Raw genomic sequence first — 6896 nt, 5'->3', positions numbered from 1 at the left:
TATATTAAAATTGTTGCGGTTAAAACGTTCGAAGTTGATACTTGTCCAACACAGTCCGGCTCCGCCGACCCGGTCAACCCGTGGTCGGTGGGCCAAGTCGGAATCTGGTTGCGACTCAATGGTGTGGTAGGGCACCAAGTCTGTGTCATGGTGTGCCCTTCAACGGGTGCAAGTGTAACATAGAGCTCGACCGCTCACGTTTACCTTGAACAAATTAGAGTGCTTAAAGCAGGGTGCCCAAACGCCCTAGAATAATCTTGCATGGAATAATGGAATACGACCTTGGTCTAATCTTTCATTGGTTTGTACTCAGACCGGAGGTAATGATTAACAGAAGTAGTTGGGGACACTAGTATTACGGCGCGAGAGGTGAAATTCGTAGACCGTCGTAAGACTAACTAAAGCGAAGGCATTTGTCAAGGATGCTTTCTTTAATCAAGAACGAAAGTTAGAGGATCGAAGGCGATTAGATACCGCCCTAGTTCTAACCGTAAACGATGCCAACTAGCAATTGGGAGACGCTACAACCAGGTGCTCTCAGTAGCTTCCGGGAAACCAAAGTCAGGTTCCGGGGGAAGTATGGTTGCAAAGTTGAAACTTAAAGGAATTGACGGAAGGGCACCACAATGAAATGGAGCTTGCGGTTCAATTTGACTCAACACGGGAAAACTTACCAGGTCCGAACTTATGGAGGTGAGACAGATTAATAGCTCTTTCTCAAATTTAAGGGTAGTGGTGCATGGCCGTTCTTAGTTCGTGGATTGATTTGTCTGGTTAATTCCGATAACGAACGTGACTCACATATGCTAACTAGAACGCAGTCAGCGTTAATGCGTCGATGCCGATTGGAACGGGTTAGGACCTTTCGGTGGAGTATGACCTGACACCTTCGCTGTTCGTGTGCGCAAGTGCACTTACGGTACGCTGCTTAGCAGGACAATTTGTGTTTAGCAAAATGAGATCGAGCGATAACAGGTCCGTGATGCCCTTAGATGTTCTGGGCTACACGCGTGCTACAATGTGGGTAGCAGCGTGTCTCCTATTCCGAGAGGAACGGGAAATCACTCAAATACTCACTTAGTAGGGATTATGGATTGCAATGGTCCATATGAACTCGGAACTTCTAGTAAGTGCTGGTCATCAGCCAGCGTTGAATACGTCCCTGCCCTTTGTACACACCGCCCGTCGCTACTACCGATGGATTATTTAGTGAGGTCTTTGGAGATGATCGTTCGCTGGATCCTCGTGAACCGCGTCTGCTTTATCGAAGTTGACCGAACTTGATGATTTAGAGGAAGTAAAAGTCGTAACAAGGTTTCCGTAGGTGAACCTGCGGAAGGATCATTAGTGGCCAAGTGATCCTTCCAGAAGTCCGAACCTGCGGGTTGAGACTTCGGCACAAGTTGCCATATGATAATTGACGAAACACTATAGAAGTCCGAACCTGCGGGTTGAGACTTCGGCACAAGTTGCCATATGATAATTGACGAAACACTATAGAAGTCCGAACCTGCGGGTTGAGACTTAGGCACAAGTTGCCTTATACATGACTTTGAACAAATACACAAGTCCGAACCTGCGGGTTGAGACTTAGGCACAAGTTGCCTTATACATGACTTCGAACAAACACACAAGTCCGAACCTGCGGGTTGAGACTTAGGCACAAGTTGCCATATGAAAGTTGACGAAACACTAACAAGTCCGAACCTGCGGGTTGAGACTTAGGCACACGTTGCCTTATACATGACTTCGAACAAATACACAAGTCCGAACTTGCGGGTTGAGACTTAGGCACAAGTTGCCTTATACATACATTGGCCAAATAAACAGAAGTCCGAACCTGCGGGTTGAGACTTAGGCACAAGTTGCCATATTATATTCGATCAAACACTAAGTAGTCCGAACCTGCGGGTTGAGACTCAAGACCGTAACAAGATGTCACTATACAAGTCCGAACCTAAGGGTTGAGACTTAATGCGATCTAGATACCAAGTTGACATCCAATACCTGTTGAGCAAAACCAAAGATTCCCTGTTCTCGAATGATTACACTATATAACAGGGAATCATGAAGAAATCAAGCAAGCGTGAAACAAAGTCATCACTTGGGCGTGCTCGATAGCCAACCACATGACCTTAACCTAAGAGAGCATGCAAACCACATGATACCTATAAACGATTAACCCGCCCTAGTTCAATCGTTCACCAAGTGATGACTTCAGTATGGCTAAGAGAAAAACTTTTAAATGGGAAAAACTCTAAGTCCGAACCTCCGGGTTGAGACTTCCGCGTCGGAGGTGGGCGCACCTCCTATCCGAAAGATGGTGAATCAGGGGTGTTCGATCAGCAATGGTCGGATGCCCCGTCGTAGTCCAACTATGACAATCAAAGTCAAGACCTCCGGGTTGAGACTTTCCGCGAGTACAAGCATAAAGGAACACGGACCAAGCCGTACCGAGAGAATCGGTACTAGAGCCCTCGTGGTTCTACATTGAGAGAGCCCTCGTGGTTCTCATTAGGGGCTTTATGCAAGTCGTACTCAATACTGTGGTGTGAAGTATAAAGTAGTCCTCGCCTGGTCCACGCTGCTTCGGCGGTCCTGGGTAAGATAGTTAATTCTAGCTTGCCCTATAGTGGAATGAGGACACTTAATGCTTCGTCTTTTAGCGGCGGCTAGACTCCTCCTCACGGGGAACGAGTTGACGCACACAGCGGCGGCTTACGCACTATGGCAATCATGGATGCCTGAAGATTCCGTGAAGTTCTCCCCTGGTCCACGCTGCCTCGGCAGTCCTGGGTAAAATGGAATATTTCCAGCTTGCCCTATAGTGGAAGAGGACTATCCAACAATACAAAGTCAAGACCTCCGGGTTGAGACTTTCCGCGTCGGTGGTGTCGCGCACCGCCTATCCGAAAGATGGTGTAACAGGGGTGTTCGATCAGCAATGGTCGGATGCCCCGTCATAGTCCAACTATGACAACCAAAGTCAAGACCTCCGGGTTGAGACTTTCCGCGTCCGGAGGTACGCGTACCGCCTACCCGAAAGATGGTGTGCTTCTGGGGTATTCGATGAGTCGGATACCCCGTCGTAGTCCAACTATGACAATCAAAGTCAAGACCTCCGGGTTGAGACTTCCGCGTCCGGAGGTACGCGTACCGCCTACCCGAAAGATGGTGAATCAGGGGTGTTCGATCAGCAATGGTCGGATGCCCCGTCGTAGTCCAACTATGACAATCAAAGTCAAGACCTCCGGGTTGAGACTTCCGCGTCCGGAGGTACGCGTACCGCCTACCCGAAAGATGGTGAATCAGGGGTGTTCGATCAGCAATGGTCGGATGCCCCGTCGTAGTCCAACTATGACAATCAAAGTCAAGACCTCCGGGTTGAGACTTTCTAAGAGTACAAGCATAAAGGAACACGGACCAAGCCGTACCGAGAGAATCGGTACTAGAGCCCTCGTGGTTCTACATTGAGAGAGCCCTCGTGGTTCTCATTAGGGGCTTTATGCAAGTCGTACTCAATACTGTGGTGTGAAGTATAAAGTATAGAGTCCTCCACTGGTCCACGCTGCTCCGGCGGTCCTGGGTAAGATAGTTCATTCTAGCTTGCCCTATGTGGAAGAGGACTCAATACCCTACCTGTTGAGCTTGAAACAAAGTCATCACTTGGGCATGCTCATATTGCCATACACAATTACATTATATTCGAATGAGCATGCAAGCGACCCTATATAGACCGAACCAAAACGATAGATACCGCCGTAGTTCACCCCAACCAAGTGATGACTTCAGTATGGCTAGTGTGTGAAGTATAAAGTATAGTCCTCCCCTGGTCCACACTGCTTCGGCGGTCCTGGGTAAGATAGTTAGTTCTAGCTTGCCCTATGTGGAAGAGGACACAATACTTAATACTTAGAGTACAAGCATAAAGGAACACGGACCAAGCCGTACCGAGAGAATCGGTACTAGAGCCCTCGCGGTTCTACATTGTGAGCCCTCGTGGTTCAAACTAGATACTTTATGCAAGGCGTACTCAAAACTGTGGTGTGAAGTATAAAGTATAGTCCTCATCTGGTCCACGCTGCTTCGGCGGTCCTGGGTAAGATAGTTAATTCTAGCTTGCCCTATGTGGAAGAGGACACAATACTTAATACTGTGGTGTAATGGACAAGGTATAGTCCTCCACTGGTCCACGCTGCTCCGGCGGTCCTGGGTAAGATAGTTCATTCTAGCTTGCCCTATGTGGAAGAGGACTCAATACCCTACCTGTTGAGCTTGAAACAAAGTCATCACTTGGGCATGCTCATATTGCCATACAATATTCCATTATCTACTAATGAGCATGCAGCTATATGATATTAACCTGTAAACGATTACCCCGCCGTAGTTCAGCGCTTCAACCAAGTGATGACTTCAGTATGGCTAGTGTGTGAAGTATAAAGTATAGTCCTCCCCTGGTCCACACTGCTTCGGCGGTCCTGGGTAAGATAGTTAGTTCTAGCTTGCCCTATGGTGGAAGAGGACACCATACTTAATACTGTGGTGTAATGAACAAAGTATAGTCCTCCACTGGTCCACGCTGCTTCGGCGGTCCTGGGTAAGATAGTTAGTTCTAGCTTGCCCTATGTGGAAGAGGGCATACAAGACAAAGTATAGTTCTCCCCTGGTCCACGCTGCTTCGGCGGTCCTGGGTAAGATAGTTAATTCTAGCTTGCCCTATGTGGAAGAGAGCATACATGAACCAAGAACGAAGGTTATGATCGAGGAATGATTCGACAACTAACCGATGGTATGAAATGTGAAGAATTCAAGCAAGCACACAATCAAGTCATCACTTGGGCATGCTCGATAGCCAACCCTATGACATTAACCTAGTAGAGCATGCGAAAACCAATATATATGTAAACGATGCCCCTCCCTAGTTCAGCGCTTCAACCAAGTGATGACTTCAGAATGGCTAAATCAAATCGGTTCAAAACATACCATCGGTACCCTATTGAAACACACAAGTCGATATCAAACCTCATGATTGTGTAGTCCTCCACTGGTCCACACTGCTCCGGCGGTCCTGGGTAAGATAGTTCATTCTAGCTTGCCCTATGTGGAAGAGGGCACATTACTCAATACTGTGGTGTTATGAACAAAGTATAGTCCTCCACTGGTCCACGCTGCTTCGGCGGTCCTGGGTAAGATAGTTAGTTCTAGCTTGCCCTATGTGGAAGAGGGCATACAAGACAAAGTATAGTTCTCCCCTGGTCCACGCTGCTTCGGCGGTCCTGGGTAAGATAGTTAATTCTAGCTTGCCCTATGTGGAAGAGAGCATACATGAACCAAGAACGAAGGTTATGATCGAGGAATGATTCGACAACTAACCGATGGTATGAAATGTGAAGAATTCAAGCAAGCACACAATCAAGTCATCACTTGGGCATGCTCGATAGCCAACCTCATGACATTAACCTAGTAGAGCATGCGAAAACCAATATATATGTAAACGATGCCTCCCTAGTTCAGCGCTTCAACCAAGTGATGACTTCAGAATGGCTAAATCAAATCGGTTCAAACCATACCATCGGTATCCTATTGAAACACACAAGTCGATATCAAACCTCATGATTGTGTAGTCCTCCACTGGTCCACGCCGCTTCGGCCGTCCTGGGTAAAATGGAACATTCCAGCTTGCCCTATGTGGAAGAGGGCACATTACTCAATACTGTGGTGTGAAGTATAAAGTTCAGTTCTCCCCTGGTCCACGCTGCTTCGGCGGTCCTGGGTAAGATAGTTCATTCTAGCTTGCCCTATGTGGAAGAGGACACTTCATACTTCGTCTCTAAGCGGCGGCTTGACTCCTCCCTACGGGGAACGGGTTTACGCGCACAGCGGCGGCTTACGCACTATGGCAGTCATGGATGCCTTACGTTTCTATGAAAAGTGTGTTCCTCCCCTGGTCCACGCTGCTTCGGCAGTCCTGGGTAAGATAGTTAGTTCTAGCTTGCCCTATGTGGAAGAGGACACGTAGACTTACTGTGGTGTGAAGTATAAAGTTCAGTTCTCCCCTGGTCCACGCCGCTTCGGCCGTCCTGGGTAAAATGGATTCATCCAGCTTGCCCTATGTGGAATGAGGACACTTTATGCTTCGTCTCTAAGCGGCGGCTTGCTCCTCCCTACGGGGAACGGGTATACGCGCACAGCGGCGGCTTACGTTATGGCAGTCATGGATGCCTTACGTTTCCATGAAAAGTGTGTTCCTCCCCTGGTCCACGCTGCTTCGGCAGTCCTGGGTAAGATAGTTAGTTCTAGCTTGCCCTATGTGGAAGAGGACACGTAGACTTACTGTGGTGTGAAGTATAAGGTTCAGTTCTACCCTGGTCCACGCCGCTTCGGCCGTCCTGGGTAAAATGGATTCATCCAGCTTACCCTATGTGGAATGAGGACACTTTATGCTTCGTCTCTAAGCGGCGGCTTGCTCCTCCCTACGGGGAACGGGTATACGCGCACAGCGGCGGCTTACGCAAGTTAGTCACCCTCGGCAGTGGATCACTCGGCTCATGGATCGATGAAGACCGCAGCTAACTGCGCGTCATAATGTGAACTGCAGGACACATGAACATTGATAAGTTGAACGCATATTGCACGTCGTGGGAACCTACCATGATGTACAGATGACTGAGCGCTTATATTTGAGAAATGTATCGCATACATTTAACTACGCCGTGACACCCGTCACGAGACGTGCACCATGATGTTAACTAGGGTCGCGACGACCCGCTAGCATTAAAGAACCCGTGGTTTACAATATACTGGCATTGGAATTCGAAGTATTTAGAGCGTCCGTGTTCCCGCGTGAGGCGGAAGTACGAGGAGAAGGCGTGCTTGTGGTGTCTGTGGTGGTGTTT

The 6896-nt window shown here is 48.3% G+C and overlaps 1 non-coding gene across 1 annotated transcript; it reads left to right on the top strand.

Annotated features, from left to right (window-relative positions):
• The first annotated feature begins 6521 nt into the window (after window positions 1-6521).
• On the top strand, window positions 6522-6676 carry LOC131292387 (5.8S ribosomal RNA). Its single transcript, XR_009190034.1, has one exon. It is a non-coding gene; the product is annotated as a 5.8S ribosomal RNA (ribosomal RNA).
• Window positions 6677-6896: the final 220 nt, after the last annotated feature.

This window comes from Anopheles ziemanni (genome assembly GCF_943734765.1).
Source record: "Anopheles ziemanni chromosome X unlocalized genomic scaffold, idAnoZiCoDA_A2_x.2 X_unloc_53, whole genome shotgun sequence".
NCBI classification, from domain to species: Eukaryota; Metazoa; Arthropoda; class Insecta; order Diptera; family Culicidae; genus Anopheles; species Anopheles ziemanni.
Note: the sequence above shows the minus strand (reverse complement) of the source record. Positions and strands in the feature narration are given on the sequence as shown.